Below are 21,334 nucleotides of genomic sequence, written 5' to 3' on the forward strand. Positions count from 1 at the left end.
AATTCCCCCTTTAATTCCTCTGCCCGGTGGCTTGTAACATCCCCCTTTTTCAGGCGTCGTGTCTGTGCTTTGGTTCACATCCAGCTGTTTGCAGCTGGTCAGCTGTGGCAGGGGAGGGCATGTGCCGAAGTCACCCCAGGAGCACGTTTTGGGACCTTTCTGGTGACCTGCGCTGGGGTAGCAGCATCACCAGGACTCTCTGCCTTGTGCCTGATGTGCGATAGCATCAAACATTCCTGACATATTATTATATATATTTAAAGAGCATTCATATAGCCCTTCTCTTAACAGCTACTGCGGTGCACCTGAGGGAACGGAGCTGATCCTTGTCACAAGTGTTTAGTGCTTGATACGTGTTTATTATATATTTCAACTAAATTGGAGTCAATATACTATCTACATAAATATAATGTATACGAACAAAACACACATCCCCTCCCCAAATAGGCTATTTCCTATGCAGGAGCTCTACAGAGTTGCAGGGTTGTGTGATTCTTACTTTTGTTGTAATTGGCATTAAAATATAATACTCTTCCTTCAAAGAGAGGCTCCCATACTGTGAAAATGCCTTTTCTGTCCAGGCGGGGGCCAAATAATAGCAAATTATAAGCATGGAAAATATTTAGAACAAAAAAAAAAAGGAAAAAAAAAAAAGAGAGGAAAGAGGACTCTGAATTATCAGAGCTGATCCATAGCTTGCAGTCTTGTACAATTTGTCTTTTGAATACACTATATGAACCAGCTACGAATAAAATCAGTCAATTTAACCCCAAATCAATGCTCTTTTGTAGAAGTGCTTAAAATCTAAGTGGAAGGGAAAGCTTTGAAGCTGCCTATCCCTTGGTAAACACAGCACTTACTCAGTGTTTGATTGTAGCAGAAACTCCCTTGGTCTCCCCGTGCCCAGCACGGCACCTTCATTAGAAAAGCTGTTGACTAATTAGCAAATGTGCGGAAAATGACTTTTTTTTTAAAAAAAAAAAGTGAGGAAAACAATCATTTTTTTCTTCCCACGTTTGACACATGTGGCTTCTGTTTCAGCTACGAGGTCATTTACCAGCTCCCTTGGAGTCGTGCGCGGACATGGGGACTTGTTGGGGACACCCATGTATGTCTGGTAGGAATCGCGGTGCTTCCTTTGTCTGCCCCGTGTCTCCAGGGAAAGCCCATAGCTTCTCCACCTTGGGAGAGCTGCCAAGGCTGGCAGGGATGGATCTGGGCAAGCCATGTTGGCTCCCGCTGCCAGATCAGAGCCTGCGGCGCGATGAAGACTGCGGAGCGGTTCCCTCGTCTCCCTTCGGGGGGGATCGCGCGTTCTCGTGCGTGCTGCGATAACGTGGTGGAGGTGGCGGTTGTGCTGCCGTGGCTCTCTGGCTTCAAGCCGTGCCCCCTTGGCTTCTCTCCTTGGCTACTGCTGGTTTTATCCAAGCCAAATTTGCAGCCTGGGCGAGAAACGAGTCCCTGCGCAGTGCAGATGGTTGAAACCCCGTTGAATGAGATGTTTAGAAGTGGAAGGGATGTTAGAGCCAAGGAATCAAGCCTGGCAGGTCGCTGCGGAGGTGGCCAGTGACCCCAAACTCTCTCTCTTTTGAGTCCAGGTCAAGAGTGCTGTGATTCGGCAGCTGTGATCTGGCAGGGCTGGGAGGATTAAAAGGCTGCTTGGGTCACACTGAAAGGATTTTGCCCCTTTTGCTGTCATATCTTGGCACCCCAGACTGGCAAATGTGCACCCCTGAAGGAGATCCTGACCCTGTTGGGAGCTGAGAGCAAGGAGGTTGTGTGATGTGCTCAAGGTCTCCCAGACCCTGCATCCCCACATCTGATCTTCCACCTCCACCCATTTGGCTGTTACATGATTCTGTGGTTCCCTATTAAAGTGAGAGTGTTATGGGAGAAAAAGGGTCATTCCTTGAGTAGGTCCGTGAGATGGTTTTACTCTTTCTTCGGTGTCAGGTCTCTTGAAGATGTGTATTTAGCAAGATGCTTTAACAGGGTAAGTCTTGGGGGTGAGCTGTGCAATCCGCAGTCTTTAGGAGGTGGGGATGGATCGTGGTGGGGGTGAGCTGTGCAATCCACAGTCTTTAGGAGGTGGGGATGGATCATGGTGGGCCTGATCTTGTAAGTCCTCAGGTATCAATTACAAAAGTGAAAGGTTTTGTTCTCCCTCTTTGTTTCAATCAATTGCTGATGAATAGCTCAGTGCTGTGATGGATGTTGTGATCAGAAGTTTGAACTTAGCCCGAGCCTGTCAAATTTGATGTATATCAGATGTCTGCGCTAATTTATACAAATGCTTTGCAGCGCTCAAAGAAATCAAAACCTTAGAAGCGCGAGAGTTTGACCAAAAAGGCCCGACTTTTCTCTCCCAACCCCAAAGACCTTGTGTTATTTCGGTGGCACTCTTGGAAGCTTATTTCAGAAGAAATGCAGCTCCTGGAGAGGAGGAAGGGAGATCCGAGCGTGCCATGGCTTGCAGAAGGCTGTGCAGCTGCTCCGTAGCGTGGCCATGAGTATAACCTGGTCTCCCATGGCTTTGCCTTCGCTAGATCCGCTGCTTTTATTTCCCAGGCTGGCATTTCAAGCAGGTCGAGAACAGAAATCCAAAAGCAACTCTCGCTAAATTCCCCAAATAAAACCATTTTGTGATGCAGCCTATTTATAGCCAGATGAGTGAAGGCAGCACTCACTCAGAGGGATGCGGGGAGGTTAATATGTGTACAGCTGCTTTGGCCAATTGATTTCTGTGACCATTAAATTCCACTACTAAAAGCCTTGCATACACATTTTAGTTGATAGGTCTTGGATGGCGGTGCGCTCCAAACGGTGCTCAAAGCTTTGTTTTTTCACGTTTGGAGGCAATAAGATGTTGCTGGTAAAAGGTGCTGGAGATAAACACGGCAGGTTTTTTCCTTTCCTTGTTGTTTTTGCATTTTAATTGGCTGGCAACTCTCAGCATTTCTCCCCCCATCCAGTCCTTATTTAGTTCAGCGTGTAATTCCATACACAATACGCACACGCTGAGGTGTGGTTTCAAGGTCTTAGCATGTTTAGCAAATATTTCAGCCGAAACGATCTGTTCAGCTGTTACATTGATTGCCAAGATTACAGCGCGACAACAAACATTATTTGGGGGATCGGAGACGAAATTACAGCCCACTCTCTCTCCGGCGTCTGCAGCGAGGAGCAGATGCACCGTCAATTTTGTGCCGCAATGTCCATTACTCCACGCGGCGGTATGGCGAGGCATTAGCGCCGCAGCCAGCCGTGCCCGATGGTGCCGCCGCGGCGCCTGGAAACCCCAGCGCTCGCTGGAAGGATCCGTGCCACGCCACGGCGTTTTTTGACTATCGAGGGCCGTAGCGGCGGGGGCCAAAGCAGAACAGGTGGTGGAGGTTGGCAGAGTCATCCTTGAATGGCTGGGATGCAAAAGAAGCGACTCTTGGAACAGCGGCAGCCCCACAGCCTTGCTGTGGAGTGCGGGACGGTGGCACTGGCCACAGTGCAGGTTGTTTTTTTCCATAAGAGCGACGCGTCTTGGACCGATTGAGCAACCGCGTGATGATAAAGCTATTTATTTTGGAAAGAGTAGCGATGGGCAAATGGAGTGTCTGCTCTTGGTAGGCTGGCACAGCGTCCCTTCTGGACCTGTCTTAGTTTGGGACTCATACTTCTGCTTGAACCCAAATGCGTTGCCTGGCAGATTGCGCGTGACTCAAGTTGGTGGAGCTGCAGAGGGTGGAGGAGTTGGGGCTTTGGCTCCATCGCTGCAGAGTGCGCGGGTGCTGCTGACACACACGGTCTGACCTTGAGAGCTGAGCTGGAAACAGAGCACAGCGACCAAAGGTGCGGGAAACTCAGCTGCTGCGAACCAGTCTGCCTCAGTTTCCCCATCTACGCAGCATGCAAGGGGAGCCACGAGTGATGCCGGCGCTCTGTGACACGGGATGCCGGCACATTGTGATGTGTGATGCTGGCATATGGTGACACAGGGTGTCAGGGCACTGTGACATCCAGGGTGAGACCAGCAGCAGGGCCAAGGAGAGAAGGCAGCAGGTTCTGCCCCGTTTCGTCCTCCCCGAGCAGGTGAGCAGGCTGTGGAGAAGAAGGGTGAATGCCTTCTGCGAAAAGCAATCTGAGTCCTGTGCCGTCCTTCCCGACGGCTCTGGCTGTGGTGCCTCCCCTAAATACACGCTTTTCACCTCTCATCTAGGAAGGGTAAAATATCTGCTCTAGCACATGAAGCTGCTGCATGCAGAATGAGGTCACTGCGCTTGATCTCGTTATGAACCTATTTTTTTAAATGGTTGGAAGTGGAATATCAACTGTGTAGCGGGCACAGAGGAGATGAGAGGAATATGCAGCCTAATGCATGTTACTGCCTTGAAGTTTGGGGCAGGGGCTTTGCAGTCCCAAAATCAAGGCTGGTTAGGGGCTCTCTGACCTTGAACGTGCTGCTCTCATGAGATTTCTGGCAGGAAGAAGCAGCCCAGCTAGAAAAATGGATGGAATGAGACTTCTGCTTCTGTTCCGATGCTAGCAACGGGGTCACCCTTCTTATTAAAGTTACATTTATTGATAGCTCTTTAGGAGACTGTATAGAGTTAATAAGTGGCTAGCAGATGTTAGAAACATATTGCAGATATTAGTTGTAGATTGGTATAAATCCATCCGTAGATGATGCTACTGGTGGCTACACGCCACGGGTATCAGCTGAGCACTGACTCATTGGCCGAGTATTCAGCAATCCATTAACTTTTAACTATTTGCCTCTATTACACCTTGTTTAACTCCCTCTTAACCAGCCAAGAGTCTCTCTCCGGGAAGTTTGGCCTGAAATAACACAAAATACACGAATCTCTCGACACCTCTGCCAAAATCTTGGGTAGCAAGTAATTTGTAAATCTGATCCATGCCTTTGCCTTGGATCCTGCTCAGAGCTCCCTCCGCAGCCCATCTCTCCCGTTTATTAAGCATCTGTGTCCTAAGAGTGATAGAGGCACAAAAAGGAGGTGATCAAGGGGCAGGAGGAGGATGGAGTGAGATCAAATATTAAATTTCTGGATGTTTTTTTGCTAAGTGACAGCGAGGAAGCAGGAAAGAATCAAGCACCCAACGTTGCCGCTTTCAACGGCTTTCTCTCCCAAACGTCACGGTGTTAAAATGAAACCGAAGGGACAGGGAAAAGCCGAACAGCGCGAGGGACACAGCACAGCCCTGTGTCTTGCTAAATGACACATGCCGAACGCTGGAATGGCTTCGGTACCTTTTATAGGAGCTGCTCCCGTCTCGGCGAAGTTAATGAGTATCCAGCTTTCACTGCCTGCTGCGTAATGTCAGGTGTAAAATACAGCAAAGCCTGTCTGCGGCAGCTGCTCGAGGGAGCTACAAATACGAGTTGCTGGCAGAGATGGCTCAGAATTGCTCTCCACGGCCCTGGTCTTCTGCTGTGACCAAGGAGCTGATCTGACAGTGCCCGATGATGAAGGATAACAGCGGCGTGGAGCTGCGTCCTTTGCTTAGCCAGGGAGGTATTTCTGCCTGTCTGTGGTCACCTCTGGCTCTTTGGTGACCGTCTTCCTCCATCCTACCTGGAGGTCGGTGTAGGGATGTCCCTCGCTGCTTTTCTTCTGCATTGTCAAGGTCTTTAAGTGTTCAAGCACCTCTGTTTAGCCTTGCTTTGGGGTCTGCACCAGGGAAAAACTCTGCTGTAGAATTGTCTGGATGGCTTGTGACTGTCTAGACCTTGCAGTGACATTGCTGAGTTTCTGGATCTCCTAGCAAGCTGGCCTGCGTCGCCTGATCTCTAGTGAAAATTTCTGCTCTGTTCTCAGTCCTACCTTTGATTAAATCCATTTATCCGGAGATGAGCTGGTGTGACCCACGTGTCCCAGGACATGTCTGGACCCACACTGTGGCTTTGCCACCCACCCTTCTGAATCACTGATGACTGTGGGCTCTAATTAGCTGCACCATGGCCGGTTGGGATGCGTTTGGGAGATTGCTTTGTTGGCGTGATGATGAGTTGCTTGTAGCTTAGTGAAAGTGTGATGAGTTGCAGGTCAACCCCTCGTGGAGGTAGAAGAGAGCAGAAGGTGCATTGAGAAGCCCATGTTGGGCTTGAACTCAGCTTCCAGATGAGGAACATTTTCATTTCACAGCCATTTGGGTAATCTTGCTTGGATTTGGGGTGTCTGTGTGCAATGTGGGTGCTGTGGGAGTCCTTTGCAGCTTGGGGATGCGCTCCCTTGCACCTGCGTGCAGGACTTTTGGGTCCCAGCAGAAGGGAGGACATGGAGGAAAGGCCACATATGGTGTTCGGTGACACGTCCTGGTGGGATGGCATGGACCAGGGAGTTTTCCTGGGGAGAAAAACCCGGGCAGCAGGCGGGTCTGTCTGCATTTCTGCTGAATAAGGGAGCCAGCGTGGGTGGGTGTAATGTCACCCGTTTCTATGGCATCAAAGTGCTTCTGCAACGCTCGTGTCGTGACGAAATGGGTCGGTGTTATTAGTCCCATTAGACGGGTGGGAAACTGAGGAGCCGAGAACTTGGTGACTGGCTTGGGCTTAGCGATACTGTCACTGTACATATATATATATATGTAACAGAATGTTAGAGATTGAAAGGGACCTCAAGAGATCATCTAGTTCAGTCCCCCTGACGGAGCAGGAACACCTAGATGAGGTTACACAGGGTGTATATATATATATATGTGTGTGTGTGTGTGTGTGTGTGTATACATATATATATGTGTGTGTATATATATATGTATATATATATATATGTTTTTGGCATGTGGACCCTGAGTGGAAACCACAGCTTGAAATGAAGAGCTTGGGAGAGCTGGGTGCTTTGCAATGAGCTGTGAGTGTGGTCTTAAAATCCAGGGCTATGCTTTTCCCATCTCAAATACATACTGCCGTTCAAACAGGAACTGCTTCAGAAATATTTGCACTCATTTGTAATAATAGCAGTGGCTTTCTGTGGATTTTTTGGTTGTTGTGCCTCTTGCATTTACTTTCAGTTGTTTATTTATTTATGTTGATAATCCCCGTGTCGCAGAAGGGATCTGCACTTGGGGCGTTGGTGGCCTGTCAAGGCAATTTCTCACCCTCTCCACCCAGGGCATCTGGTTGGTTTACATTAGGGATGCTTTAAAAAGTAATTGTGTGGAGCCCATAATTCATTTATGATTTGCTTCAAAACATTCATGTCTGGCTTTGCCTCTTGAGTCTTAGGCAGTTGACATTTACTGGAATTATTTTGTCCCTAATTACCTCTATTTTTGATGAAAGAGAATTAAGGCGTAATCAACATCCCCAAAGTATCTGAAATCAGACAGTTGCGGAATGGGTTCATTCCCAGCAATACTATATCATGGGGACAGCTTTTTCTTTTAATCTCCTTGTTTCTTTATTGTTTATTTATACAAAGCTGATTGTATATTTTACTTGAGCATTTTGTATGCATTTTGTCTGTTTCTCTACCACTGCTGTCTGGAATGAGCAGGGATGTTTATATTGAATTTCATGCTCACTTATGCCCAACCGTAGTTTTTGCTTAACTGACTGACATAGCTTTAAGAACCGTGGATGGTTACAGATTGTGTTTCCATTTTCGGGTTTGTGTTTTTATTATTTTGAGCCATTTCCAGTCACCGTAGCGTGCTGCTGGTTTATTGCATAGGCACTATTTAAAATACCTGTGTCTCATTAAAAATAATAAAGGCTTAAAGTGTTATTCTCGGAGTATCTTTAGCTGGTAATGACCTTCCTAATTCTGCCGAGCACTCAGGTGAGGGAAAGACGCAGTTGTTCTTTATTACCGGAGGAGCCTAACTAAGCCGTATTTGCCAATGTCAAATCGCTCGCGAGCTGTTTGACCTCCTATTTACTTCTAATTCCTGCAAGCTGTTAGTAAGAACTACACTAAATCAACCTGTCATTTGATCTCGCCTTTTGTGACCGTCCCTGGAAGATTTCATACTTATGAGCATCAGAGAAGGAACAGCATAAAGCTCCTTAAGAGCGTTTTAAGAGTTTACAAAGTGTGTAGGAAGTTGGTCGGGGATATAAGTGGTACAAATTATAGAGTAAAGGCTGTGGGAGAGGAGAGGAGACAAGCTCGTGTCTAGCCTGGAGAAATGTAGGGAGCAGCAAGGGAAAACACGGATTTTTAAAGCGAGATTTCACTCGATGGGATTCCGCATTTATTCTTACTCCACGGTTTCAACATCAATTACGGGTTTATGAGATTTATTCTTTTCCCTAACTGCTGGAGCTGCAAAATGAAGCTGCATTCCCCCTGTGTCTTAGCTCTTCACTAATAATAAAGATCCTTAAACGGGAGTCGAGGTGACAGTTGTGCTGAGGACAGTCATCGCGGGAGCCGGCACCACGGGCAGGAGCGTGTTATTGTTCCATGGGAACCTTTGTACCGACACAACACGGCGCGTTCAAAGGCTCTTCAAACGCTGCTCGGTTGTTAAGTTTCTCAGTATCTCTGTTAGGGAGCTGACGTTCAAGGGGCAAAGGGAGATGTGAAATGAAGTGGATATCCTCCAATTTCTGCATCCAAACGGGGTGTGGGAGACGTGGTCCTTGGGAGACGTGGTCCTTGGGAGACGTGGTCCTTAGGAGACTTGGTCCATAGCTCTGGCATGGAAAGCGTCCCGATTCCGCTCTTTTGGAGAGTTGCTACAAAATGTTAGTGTGATGAGTGCTTGGATGGATGCTGCGGTGGGAGCTGGGTGGAGATGGCTTTGTTCCCAGTTGGGAAAGTGGCATCCGTAACCCACTCTGTTGTTCTCCAGCTGCTGGCAACCAGCCTTTGACCAGCAAGCAACTTTTCCTGAGCATTTTAAAAGCTTGATTGATGTATCTGTGCTTGTGAAATAGTGGGGAAAAGGCATCGCGCAGAAAACTCACTCTATTAAAGTATTTATTGATATATGTATATATCAAACCACTGCAGAAGGCAAAGCCGTAACGGGTCCCTTTAGGAGGTATTTATGGTTGAGTTCTACTGCATCGTTGTTCCCGTTCTTTCTGGCTCCGAGGAACGTTTTACAGACACGGTTTTCCAAGCAAGCTGCCCTTGCAAAACCAGCCTGGGAGCAGCGTGGTTCATCTTGGCCTGATCATACAGCTGGATTTTGGGCATGGGGTTTCTCACTAAGGGTTTGTCTGAGACCAGGGCTTGTCTGCAGCATCAGGAGAAAGGGACCAAGAAAAGACAGAGCCACAATACGTGATAAGGCTGGGAGGGAAAATTCCTGACCTGTTGCACTGCGGAGATAAGCGAGGTATAAAATTGAGTCCGTATTTAAGTCTGAGGGGGAATTGCTTTCCAGGGAGAAGGGCATGCTCTGGCCAGCACCTACTGAAGTGCTGCTGTGGCTCCTAATTGGGCTGTTAAAGCGTTTGGGAGTAGAAACGTGGTAATGACCTTCCTTGAAACAAAGCTTGAGAGAAGAGGAAAGATGTGGAAGCGTCTCAGCAATCTGCGACCGAGTGCTTAGCACCCGGCGCTTGGAGACGGGCAAGATGAGGGCGATATCTGTCTCCAAAGAGATAGCGGCGTTGTGAAAACACAGCAAAGTAAATCACCGCTCCCTAAGCAGAGCCAGCCCATATAAATCAACAATAATATCGCAGCCCTTGCTGAGTGCACGTCTGAGACACTGTACAGAGCTCTAGTCACCGTGTTACGAAGAAGGAAATTACAGAATAAGAGAAGGTGAGAATTAGGGCAACACAACCAGAGCTCTGTGAATATCAGAGATTTTTTTTCGTAGCACTTCTGAACAATTGGGGTCAGATTGTTTTTGATTTTTTCTATAAAATCAAAGTAACAGCCAAAATGAAATATCAGACAGTGGGAAGAAAAAAAAACCCACCACAAAATCTTTTGAAAAATATCATGCCCTTCTTCAGGCGTGATTTTGATTTTCCTGGAAGCCAAAAAACATTCAGTGCAACTGGCATAAATTCGCCCAGAGCTTCAGCTGAGCCAGACGCAAATGTCTGGTGGGTCCAGTTCTTATTGGCATGGACTCTGAAATACTTTGGAAAAAGGGTGATGGATGGAGGATCAAACAAACCAGGAGCTTCTCCTCTGTGCAGGATGAAAAGAGAGAGATCAGAGGTGCTGGCTGCTGTGGCGAGGAGAGCGGGGCTGTGCGCGGCTTTGGTGGGAGCGGTGTTCTGGGGAGAAAAAGAGCCATAAGGGGGTCAAGGAGACCTTTAGAAGTCTGTTTGAGTTGCTGTACCTGGATGAGCTGCAGAGCTGGTCACAGCTTTTAAAGAAGATGAGGATTGCTGAGGAAGGCTGGCTTGCCGCTGGGGTTTTGCACGGGGCAGCACGATCCCCTGGTTGTCTTCACCTTGGATGGTAAAACCCAAACCCCGCAGGTCTGGGCTGTGAGGGGCCTTTCTTAACCGCGAAGGTGAATATTGCTGAGTGATACGTTCATAATCAGGCTCCTTTATTAACGCTGTGTAATGACCTTGCCGGGGCACAGTTGAGTGCCTCGTCATCTGTCCTGCTCTTATTAGAGGCGTCGGCGAGTTGCTCTTCATCTCGGTGGCCATCAATATCACACGCTTGTTCCCAGGGGCCTTGAGAATGTCTAAAACCCTCTTCGTGACTTGCTATTTTAAGAGTCGCATTTATAAGGGGGGGAAAAAATAATAGACAGTCGCAGTAGACCAACAATGTCTTTCCTATCAACGTCAGAGATAAAGTAGCTTTTCTCCCTCCGTGTACAAGGGAAGAAATCCTCTTGATTCATGGGCTGGGGGTGGCCGTTGTCTCTGAAGCCTACTGATCACAGGTATTAACGGAGCCAACTGGAGAAATGGGTCAGAAATGGGGTTACAGGGAGCGAGTGTCACCCAAAAGAAAAATGGGTGGAAAGCTCCGAGATGATGTTGGTGGGGGGGATTTCTGCCGTCAGAGCGCAGAGGAGAAAGGCTCTGGTATCTCCATGGCAGATAGCAGCGAACATCTTGTGCTGTTGTAAATGGTGAAATTGAATTGCTTGCTTCCTTGTAAATTTAAAAAGATAGCATGTTTCTATCAATAACCAGAGGTTTAAATAATAGACTTTGGTTTGACTACCAATCTCCTTTCCCCGTTTAGGGAGAAAGTCTCTCAGAGCAGCAGGGAAAGTCTCCACACAACAGCTTGCGGCTCTATCTATCACGCACCTTATCAGTGGGCGTACGACAAGTTCTTGTACCGAGTCATCATCTTTTTCTTTGTCTCTTCATCCTCTTCTGTGCTTTAATTTGCAGTTTCTACAATGCCACTTGCACGCAGGCAACCGGATGGCTCAGCCCAAACCGCTGCTCAGATTCAACCATTGCAAAGAAGTGAAGGAATGGGATCCATGGCTGTGTGCATCCCAGGGTGGCTATAGGAGCTTCTGGGGTCTAGAAAGAGACGAGTCCTTCTCATTCTAGACACTCCTGTGTCTAGAAGTGCTCAGTAGCATCCCCAGCTGGATGTTTTGCGTCCCATCATTGGCTTTCCCCTGTTTTTCTGGGGAAAACGGGCTGAACTCGGGACCGTCGCGGTGCAAAAAACCCATCTGGTGGGACCTCGCAGAATGGGACCCCAGCTGAGCCATTTTGTGCCCTGCTGCCACCCTATTAAAGGAGCACAAATTGAGAATTAGTGCAGCACAGTGGAAGGGACAGGCAAAACAAGTCCGAGGCTCCAAACAACAAATTATTCTTGAATCAAACATCTCATTAATGGCTGCAGTGTCGCCACTCTGCTTTGCATAATTAAGTTTCATGGGGCGTTACAATTAACAGTTGTGCCGCAACGTAGGTAGGAACAATCTCCCGTTTATTTACCCTGGCTGTATCTGAAAGTGCTGTGTGGTGAATAAGACGCATTTACAAGTAGATTAGGGTGCATTCTGGGTCATAAATTGAGTAAGGCTGTAATTGCTTTCCAACAAAGGAGAGCTGCAAATAAGACAGGCCATCTCTTTTTTTTCTTTTTGCCTTCCCTTCCCGAAACCCCTTTTTTCCTGTTGATGTGCGTCTGAAAATCCTCATCCCCAGCTAAATAACACAGTTGCGGCATTGAAAACCTTGTAGGAGCTTTTTCAACTTGACAGCTCCTGCTCTGTAATATTTCAAGGCGTATTTTGCCCCTTCTTCTTCTTCTTCTTCTTCCTTCTTGAGACTCCACTGCAGAGACTTGTTTTAAAACCATGTATTATGGCTTTGTATATTATCAGTCAGATATCCGCATGTGCATCCATGGTGGGGAGGGAAGACGCTTGGGTTTCAGGCACTTGGAATTAACTGGGAAAGAAGCCAAAATGTCATTAGAAGCACTCGGATACGGCTGAATGCAAACCACCTCCAGTCTATATTCAGATACGAAGGCAGGACCAGGAATTAAATATTTATCAAGGCATGGGGGATTAAAGCCTGACCACAAATACTCTTCTTGGTGAAGGGTTTTCCCTGCGAGGAAGGAAAGATCCGGAGAATTTAGCAATAACACTTGCGTGCTGGTGAGGAGCAAGAGAAGCTCTCGCCGCTGAGAAACTCTCTAGGCCAAATGAGCTTTTCTTGCTTCAAATATTTCTTAATCGTAGTTTCTTATAGGATTATGAAGAGGCTGGTGGAGAATGTTAAAAAAAAAGAAGTTGGTTTTTCTCAGCCTCGCGAGTATTTCTCGGTTGGCTGGGAGGACTTGGAGCTAAAAATGGGGCGAAAGATTCAGCTCCCGACCAATTCTGCTCCTTGTTATGCACTTAAGGAAAAGCTGCCATTTCCTGCTAAAAACCCATTTGTCTTGCAAATTTCTATAATGAGCAGATTTTGGAATAAATACCATGTAATCTGTAGTGACAGTTCTCTCATTTCTTTTTTATTAGTTCAATCTTCTCAGCATCTGAAACACGTGGCGGCGGAGTCTCAGAAGAGGTTCAGGCAGCTCGGTGGGAGTTTTTTTAACACCTTGGCACAGAACTCTGCCAGTCGCTCTCCCCCTGCGTCCCTCCCTCCCCTTTCTGCTCCCTTCCATTTATTTATTCAATTGTATGTTTTAGCAGCATCTGTCCGTAGCCCCAGGCACCCTTTAAGTGATTTGGAGTGCACACAGCCGTGCATTAGCGAGACGTGCCCCGTCACGTCATCCTCGATTCCTGCAACAGCTGGATGGGTACATTTATTCTTCTTCCATTGTTTCAACACCAATTACAGGTCTTGCTTGGTTTTCCATGTTCCAAGATGCCTGGGGGAAAAATGGAGCAAACTATCCACAATATCATATTTTTTAGATATATATATCCTATTCTAGTATTTGGAATATCTTAATATCTACGGAGCAGATATTTTGATGGGGGTTATCAAGGGTGGAATGTGCCCTTGTCCTAGAGAAGGTCAAACTGGTCTTTCTGCAAGCAAAGTTGTTGCTTTTGGCCCATGGTTGTGGTCTTGGCCGATGGGCTGGAGCATCATGTTAGACCTCGGCCTAGGATGTGTGATAGTGCTGTTACAGAAAAAACAGTGTAAGAAATTGCAGAAAGCGGCTCCCTGTGCGGATTTAAGTTTGGCGCTGGGAAGAGGTGGCTCATGCCTCTGCATCTTCATCCTCCTCTTCTGTAGGGGATGGAAAAAGCAGCTAAATGAGTCTATGAGAAATAAATAAGAAAATAACCAGCCTGCAAGATGCCCTCTGTAACATGTGCCATTCAAACTGACCTTTACCAAAGTGTATTTCAAACTCAAGTTTTTCCCTTTGTGTTTCCTCTATTCTACAAGCGAATTACAAATTCCATTGCTTTTAAAATGTGTAGTGTTATAATACTTGGTGAACTTTAACCTTTATTTTTATGTCTTCTTTTTCCTCCTAGGTAAGTGGCATTTGCTTAATGTTGACGTACTTGAAGGTGCAGAGTGGGGGATGTGAAACATCCTTACCCGGTTGAGGTTCCTTGGCAGGTAAACCCAAATCTTTTATTTCTTTTTTCCCCTCCGTGTTCAACCCAACCTATTTTCTCTCTCTTCTGGTGATACCGAAGCGGGTTGGTACTGCAGGAGAAGGCTGTGAAGGTGCACAAGCTTCGTTTGCAGTTCGCAGCTTTGAGGAGTTGTGTTGGAATTTGGATTGGAAGTGCCGTCCGTCTTCCGTGCAGGGTTGAGCATCGCGGTGCAGGAAAGTCTTGGTGCAAAGTCCCCTGGAAAGGTGACACTGAGATGTGCTGTGCTTGATCCAGCTGGGTTTTTCAGCAATGCGAAGTGCCCTGGAGCCCGTTGCTGTTGTATAAATGCAGAGGGGTTTGTCCACACCAAAGCCGGGCTGGGTGCGATTGCGCTGGGCTGGGCACCTTCCCAAGGGGAGGCGCTCAGTGAAGTTGTGCAAAGCTTCAGAGCTCTGTTTCTGTGAAAATGATGCTTAAACTTGCTCTCACCGCCCTCTGACCTTTTAAAGCACCATGCCTGCCCCTGCAAAAACAACCACCATGTGTGTAGCTTTCAAATATTTCCATTGCACGCTGATTTCCACAGTCAATAGCAATTCAGGATGGTTTTCTCCCTCAAGCCCTTTTAGCCCCAAACCCCAGGTGAGCTGATATTTCCTTTGCTCAAAGCACACCCCTTGTTTCGTACAGAGCCTGGGCAACACTCTGGCATCCTGGAAGCGCCATGGTGAGCAAGGTTTTCTCCTTGTCGTATAACTCCAGGTGGCTCATTCCCAACATGTCGCTTTTGCTCAGGTCGGTGTATTATCTCGCCCCGGCAGATGCAGCCAGGTAGAGAAAGACAAGGCTATTTGCAATGCGGTTTATTAAGACGTGGTTTGGAGGCAGTTTGAAGGAGCACTGGCTGGAAATGTTAATCATCCTCTCCGACGATGTATTGACCTGCCTTCTGCCGTACCCGCTGCCTCGGGGAGCCGGGGGATATCGGTGTGTTCCAGCCCCTCCGTTCCCCTCCGTCACCTCTGTGTGCCGAGCAGAATACATCACATAGCAGAGGGAGGAGAAACTTCAGCTTGTGGGTGGGGAAACTAGAAGAAAAGCTCCTTTTTTTTAAAAACTTATTTTTAATTTTATTTACTTTTTGTGTTTTCCCCTGGACCTGGTAGTTGTCTTGCTGGGAAAAGGGAGTAATACAACTTCTGGGGAAACAAATGATACTACGCGACTACCGCGGTGCCTTGTCCTACTCCACCTGAAAAGGTGTCATTATTTTTCCCCTTTTGTTTTAGACTTCTGTGAACCAAAAGGGCTTGAGGATTTTAATGGTCTATCTCAAAGATTGAGAGGCCCTTTATGTGTCAAGCCACAATCCCATCCTAGGCTGTACCGGCCTCTGTTTGATTTTATGAAGCTTATTTTGGATAGATGGTATTTTTATAGCTCCTGCCTTGCTTCACCGATGGCCATATTGATGTAGCGCTACAGGACAGGGCTAATAAATAGTTTATAAAACCGTAGGTTCATTCTCCCCAGTGATGTACAGCTGCGGCTGAGCAGACTGCAAATCGCTGCCCCGGTGATGCTGAGCATCCGTACCAGCACGGCCCGGGGCACACCATGACGAGAGAGGAATTAAAGCCAAGCAAAGCGTTTTCTTGCTGAAACTTGCCTCAAAATTTCACTTTCGGTGACATTTTGCCCCAGCAGCGGGTCGTGGGGTGGCCAGCTCGGCGTTGGGTTTGGAAAGCTTTTCTTTAGGCTACCTAGAGCTATCACATCAGTGTCACAATATTATTAACAAAGCCAAATTGTGGCTGACAGCTTCTTGTCTCTTGCCCGGACCTTCCCAACCCTTGGGATGAAGTTGCACTGAGCACTGGGTACCTGGAGCATGATGCTAAGGGCGAGATGTCCCTCGCCCTCTGCTGCAAAGTCTCCGCACTCGATTTTGTGTTGGATGAAATATTGCAAGGAGTTTTATACCATGAAATTTTAGGCATGGCTGCCTAAGTTTATGCATGGCTGGAAGGAGCTCAGGAGGCTTGAAGCAGGTCAGTGGGCTACGCCTGGCTTTCTGTCAGGGATAGCAGGGAATAAACACGTCCTTTTGTGCAACCATCTGTTGCTCTTAACCTTGGGTGGCTTGTGCCCCAGGAGATATTCCCCACCTTTCTGAGACATGAGCTTTTTGTACCCATGGCTTAGACCCAAACTGAGACCCTCCTGACCATCCCACCCTGTTGTTTAACTCCTAAACGCTTGTTTAAAGAGTTGCCTTTTAAGTGCCAAGTTCTGGTACCCGCTTGGCTTTCTCTTGGTTCTTCACAACTGCCTTGTTACTTCTCCCCATGAGCTGTGTGTGTGTGAAAACCCACAGCTGCCTGCCTGGATCAAAGGCCGTATCATGTTCCTTCCTTTCGGGTATTAGAAATACGAGCCTCCCTCATTTCTCCCGCTTTTCAATATAGTAACATGTAGGATTTGAAGAGTCAGTGAGGCTTTTTCTCTGTGGATGGTGACATACTCTGTAACGGGATCCTAAAAGGAGCATCTTTATTAGTGTGTGTGTGTTGAAGCTGGGTTTGATTTCTAGAAGCACAGGGCTTGATTAAAGTGCATGTGCGAAGAGCAAAGGGCAGCGGCGTGGGTGTGAGATGTACCCAGACACGCATATATATTGATTTTTGCTGTGCATCCCCTTCATGGTCTGTGCTTGCTTTGGAGGGGTCTCCAGGCATTAACTAGCAAAGAAAACACTTGTCCTGTCATCAGTAAGGACTTAATTCTTCTGCAGTTAGCTCGGAGGAAGGGAAAATCAGCAAAACCAGCCCACAGCCTTCCCTGCACCCACCATCCGCACCCCGCTAGCATTTGGCAAATGATAAAATATTAAAGCCATATTTTTTTACTGCTGTGCTCACATTGTCCTTTTCTTTGGAAAGGAAATGCGGTTGGGGAGACAGATGGAGGTGCTTGTTCTTCTTGTTGCCATGGGTATGTCTGCAGTGTCCTCAGACATTTTGTCTTGGTCCCATCGCTCACCAGGGCTGTTAGGTCTGTATTGCTGGTGCCCTCCCTCGCTAAGAGGCCTCTTATACTGCTTTAGGATATTTTTCCCTGTCAGCTGTGTAATTTGAAGGTTAATTTGGCTATTAGTGCACTACCACTATCACCACAATGTTATTATAAGGGCTTATTGCAATCACTGCAGTGATTGATATTAATTTAGGTACGTCTTTGCCACAAAGCGGGACTTTCAGCCTGGCTTAGGTGCACTCAGGCTCTGTTTTATCTAGGGTGGGCTCAAAGCACCCATGACCCCCCAGAAAAGGATTTGAGGTGTGCAGGGTATGGCTAGGCAGGAATCAGAGCCACTCTGCAGAGGTGAGGCATCCAAAATTGAGATGCACCTCTTGAAACAAGTCTTGGGCTCTTGAGAAATAAGTGATATGGATCCAGCTATATTGCAAGCATACATCGCGTTTGACACCAAGGAAAAGTGGGAAAAGACCCATGGGGGCTGTTGTGTCTTTTAATTTGTTCCCTGAACCAGTCTAGGACAAATTGACGTGTTGGCGTAGGAAACCTTAGGCTGTCCCTGCTTGTTTTGTTCCTTGTTCTAACTACCTTGTGCTTAAATCTCAAAGACTTCAGAGTCTTCAGATAGCTCAGCTGAATGTGTTTCTTTCCTTAGTGCTGTGCATGAAAGCGAAGTGCAGCCCTTCTTCCAGCTCCACAGTGGAGTTCAATCAGAGCGAGATTTGGAGTGGATGCATTTATTAGTAGCATGAGGGCAGAGGAATATGCACAGATACGTCGCCAGCTCCAGCCTTTCAACTGGCTTTATTTTCCCCTCGATTTAGATTGCTCTCGCTCTTTCTGCGCTGATACAGGGAAAGTCCCAGCATGGGATGATGAGATCAAGTGCACATTGGTAGCAAATGCAATTTGTAAAGCGTTGGTTGGATAAATGACATTGTGTATAAAAGAAATGTTGCAACACAGCCGTACTAATGCAGCCATGTGACACCAATTTAATGCATTTTCCCCATTAAGCTGCTTGTTCAAGACATCTTTCGACCATTTTGAGTACAGCAGTGGTGTGTAAGGCCTCTTATTTTCTGAGTATTACTCATTTTGCAGCTAACAGATGTCACTGTCTATTTGTCCCTTATGGAAAAGTCCATGTAAAGTTCAATCGGGATTAAATTTGTCAGGCTCTATAGAAACTTAACAGGATTCTATGGAAATTACTCTGCAATCCTATAGAATGCAATAGATAATCTGCTCGTCTCTGGAGGTATTTTAACTCTTGTGTAATTGTGGACCAGAATAGAAAAACTCCATTAAATTCAACAAGATGGTTCCAAAAATCCTATAGGAAAATGATCATTTTCTATTAAAAACAGTAGGACTTTTTCATCAGCACGTTGGCATTCATCGGGAGGTTTTATTCGTTTGCCAATCCTACTAAAAAGTGTTTTGTCAGGAGGCTGATACTCGCTTTGTTCTAGGGAACAGTGATTCGTGCATAAACGACGCTGATGTCCAGCGCTCGTATAATTTATGGCGAGGCACTAAATTCCCTTTCAGAATAACTGGAGCAGGATGAGGCTTTAAACCCTGCAGGGAGAGGTGGGGGGAAATACAATAATGTATTTTGCTGGGGATTTGGAGAAGGGGAGGCCTGTGAAGACACCTCGGTGTGCTGCTGTGATGTTGTACAGGTCGTTATACCGCGTCTGCAGGCAGGGTGTTGGGAGCACGTCCCAATGTGCCATGGCCACGAGCCTTTCTCTGTCATCTCCCCAGCTCCAGCGCCGCTTATCTGAAGCGTTCAGCCCGGGATGCTGCAAATTAATGTTGAATTGAAGCTCCGGCGCTGTTAAACTGGGTTTGAATGGCCCTGCTGGCTCTCGTGTCTGCGGTCTGGCTGTTTTATGGTGTGGTGCGGAGCGTTGGCGCTGCCCAAATCCAGGGTTTTGCTTTTGGAGGTTGTTGCCTTCCCCTTGTTGCTGGCAGAGCTCGACCAACACCTTAATTACGGAGAGAAGGTTCCGTTTGGCTGGGATGGGCGTGAAAAGCCACCCCTGAAAGGCTCATCTTCCCTTTCTCCAGCTTGCAAGGCGCATTTTGATGAAGGCGAAGCGCCCAAGTCATAGGAAACATTAGCAAAACGCTTCTTGTGGGTGATCTACTGTGTCTGGGTGGCATCTCAGGGCAGTGCTTGAGCCCCACGCTGTACAAAGATGCAGTTTTGGGAGGGGACTCGCTCCAAACTGGGGACACGGGCACTGGGGGTGGGTGGGTGATGCTGTGTGGAGCAGGTCGAGCTGTGCCCATCACCACCTCCCGTCTCCGCAGCAGACTGACAGGCCAGCGTGATTGCTCTTTTCATGGTCCCTTGTGTAGGAGGATGAGTCATCTCGGAGAAAGGAATTGCTAACTCCTCGGGGGGTATTTACAAAGGAATAATTTCAGCGAGGAAGGTTATTTTGGCAAGCCGCGGCGAGGAGGACTTTCTTAAAAGGATGGCGAATCAACTTGTCAACTGAATGCCAGCGGCATTGGTGCCATTGCCCGGGGGGACGCAGCATCCTGCAGCATGGTTGTGCATCTACCCTCGGCAAAGTGCCACCAGCCCTGTGCTAAGGGCTGCTGAAGGTCTGAGTTCTGTCCTGACATGGCCTAAAATGCACCTGAGTGAGGGTTACACCCAGCGTGCACATAGGAAAAGTTTGGGGCAGGTTCTGTACGTGAAGTGCAGGCACAGATGTATCTCTGGCTGTGGTGGGGAACAGATCAGAGGCAGGTTTGCACAGCAGAGATGGGATCGCTGGGTAAAGTTGAGAAGGTGCGTGGCCAGGAGGAACGTAATGCCACAAGGTAAAGGTCAGGATGTGCCGCTTGATGGGGTGATGAGCAGAGACCAGAAGCCAGGTCCTATTTTAAGTGCCTGCATTCCCTTGCACTTCCCCTGTGCAAACGCGCGCAAGGCGAAGACTATAAAAATCAATTGACACAACATATGTAACGGTCTCATTTACTGGCGAATAGAAATGTGTGTAAATCTGGCATTAAACATGAGTTTACACTGCTCACCTTCTTGGGAGAGCAGTGATTGACGGTGCTGTGTAAATGACATGAAGACGCCAGCAGAAGCTGGGAAACATTTACCCTTCCGAGATCCGTGTGTACATTGGAGAATTGCCTTGCCTTGCCGTGAGCTTAAACACATCTGGAGGGATCACTTCTTGCACAGTTCCTTGCTGTTGCTTACAATTAATACCTTTGTGTGGGAGAAGCAGCCGTATCTTAAACAAATTAGAACCGGTGTTTTCTTTCCTCCTGAGCCATGCTTGTTCCTTCCTGGAGTAAAAGCTGCTGCAAAACCATGGTGTAGCAGCAGGTTTTCAAGCTCCCGAAGCTGGGAGGATGCATGGGTGGACAGGGGCTGGCTTCTCTTCCTGTGCCCGTCGGCCAGATAGTCCAAGCAAAAATCCAATAACAGCCATTGGAGATTAAATTTTGAGCACTTGAGTAATCTGAAGCCAGCGAGGAGTCGGTGTCTCAGCAGTCAGTCGAATGGTCTGGGCTGTCATCTTATTAGAGGGAGAGAGAAACTTTGATTTAACCCAAGACCCTTAATTTTCAAACAAGGAGGCGAAGCAATAATGTTTCCTGACTCCCACTGGCTGTTACCGTTTCACAGATTCTTTGGCTTCTAATATTTGTGAACTGTCTTCAGGCTTTGGGCTTCTCAGGCAATTTCCTTTGACAGGAGGATCTGTACAAATCAATTAATGGAAGTCGAGGTGGCCACATGGGCGTTTGCGGGGGAAAGCGCTGGAGCAAACTCCATGGGATTAAAGACAAAGGAGTTGCCATTAGCAATGTATAGAAAGGGAAAAAAAACCCAGAAAAGTAGAAAACCTTTCTGAATTTCCTCCCAGCCCTGCTGACCTGGGTTTCGTGGCTCTTCTTTCAGTCTGGCCTGAACTCTGGGTCCCCAGGTGCCACCTCTGTCACCGTCTGGTCCTCAAGGCGCGTGTCGTGTTAAATCGCTGGCTTCAGAATGGGAACTGATCACAGGCTTCCGAAATGACTGGAAGTTAATTGCGAGCTTAAATACTTCCTTGGCCTTTAGCTCTGCTCCGTACTGAGCGCTGTAAAGGTTTTGTCTCATCAGAAAGACGTCTTTCCGAAGAGGGGGAAGTTGTTCTTTTTCCTGCTGGATTGCATTTGCCTTTTAATTGCTTTGCGCCAGCCGCAGCCCCACGCCAAACGTGAGGACCAGCCACGAGCCTTTTATTTATTGAACTATACATATTTTCTTGCAAAATCCCACTTCCCTCCTGAGGATGGTGTTTTTTTCACCCTC

The 21,334-nt window shown here is 47.4% G+C and overlaps 1 protein-coding gene across 4 annotated transcripts in view; it reads left to right on the forward strand.

Moving 5' to 3' along the window:
- Positions 1 to 21,334, forward strand: part of LOC136111374 (opioid-binding protein/cell adhesion molecule homolog) — a 293,462-nt gene that overhangs the window by 100,247 nt on the left and 171,881 nt on the right. Inside the window, exon 1 of one of the 4 annotated variants that reach the window (XM_071798878.1) lies at positions 4,037 to 4,083. The exons of the other annotated variants lie outside the window; for them this stretch is intronic. The gene's annotated coding sequence lies outside the window, so the exon portion shown is untranslated. Of the gene's footprint in view, positions 1 to 4,036; positions 4,084 to 21,334 lie in introns of those variants that run through there. 4 annotated transcript variants of the gene reach the window in all.

Source organism: Patagioenas fasciata, chromosome 24 (assembly GCF_037038585.1).
Source record: "Patagioenas fasciata isolate bPatFas1 chromosome 24, bPatFas1.hap1, whole genome shotgun sequence".
NCBI lineage: Eukaryota > Metazoa > Chordata > Aves > Columbiformes > Columbidae > Patagioenas > Patagioenas fasciata.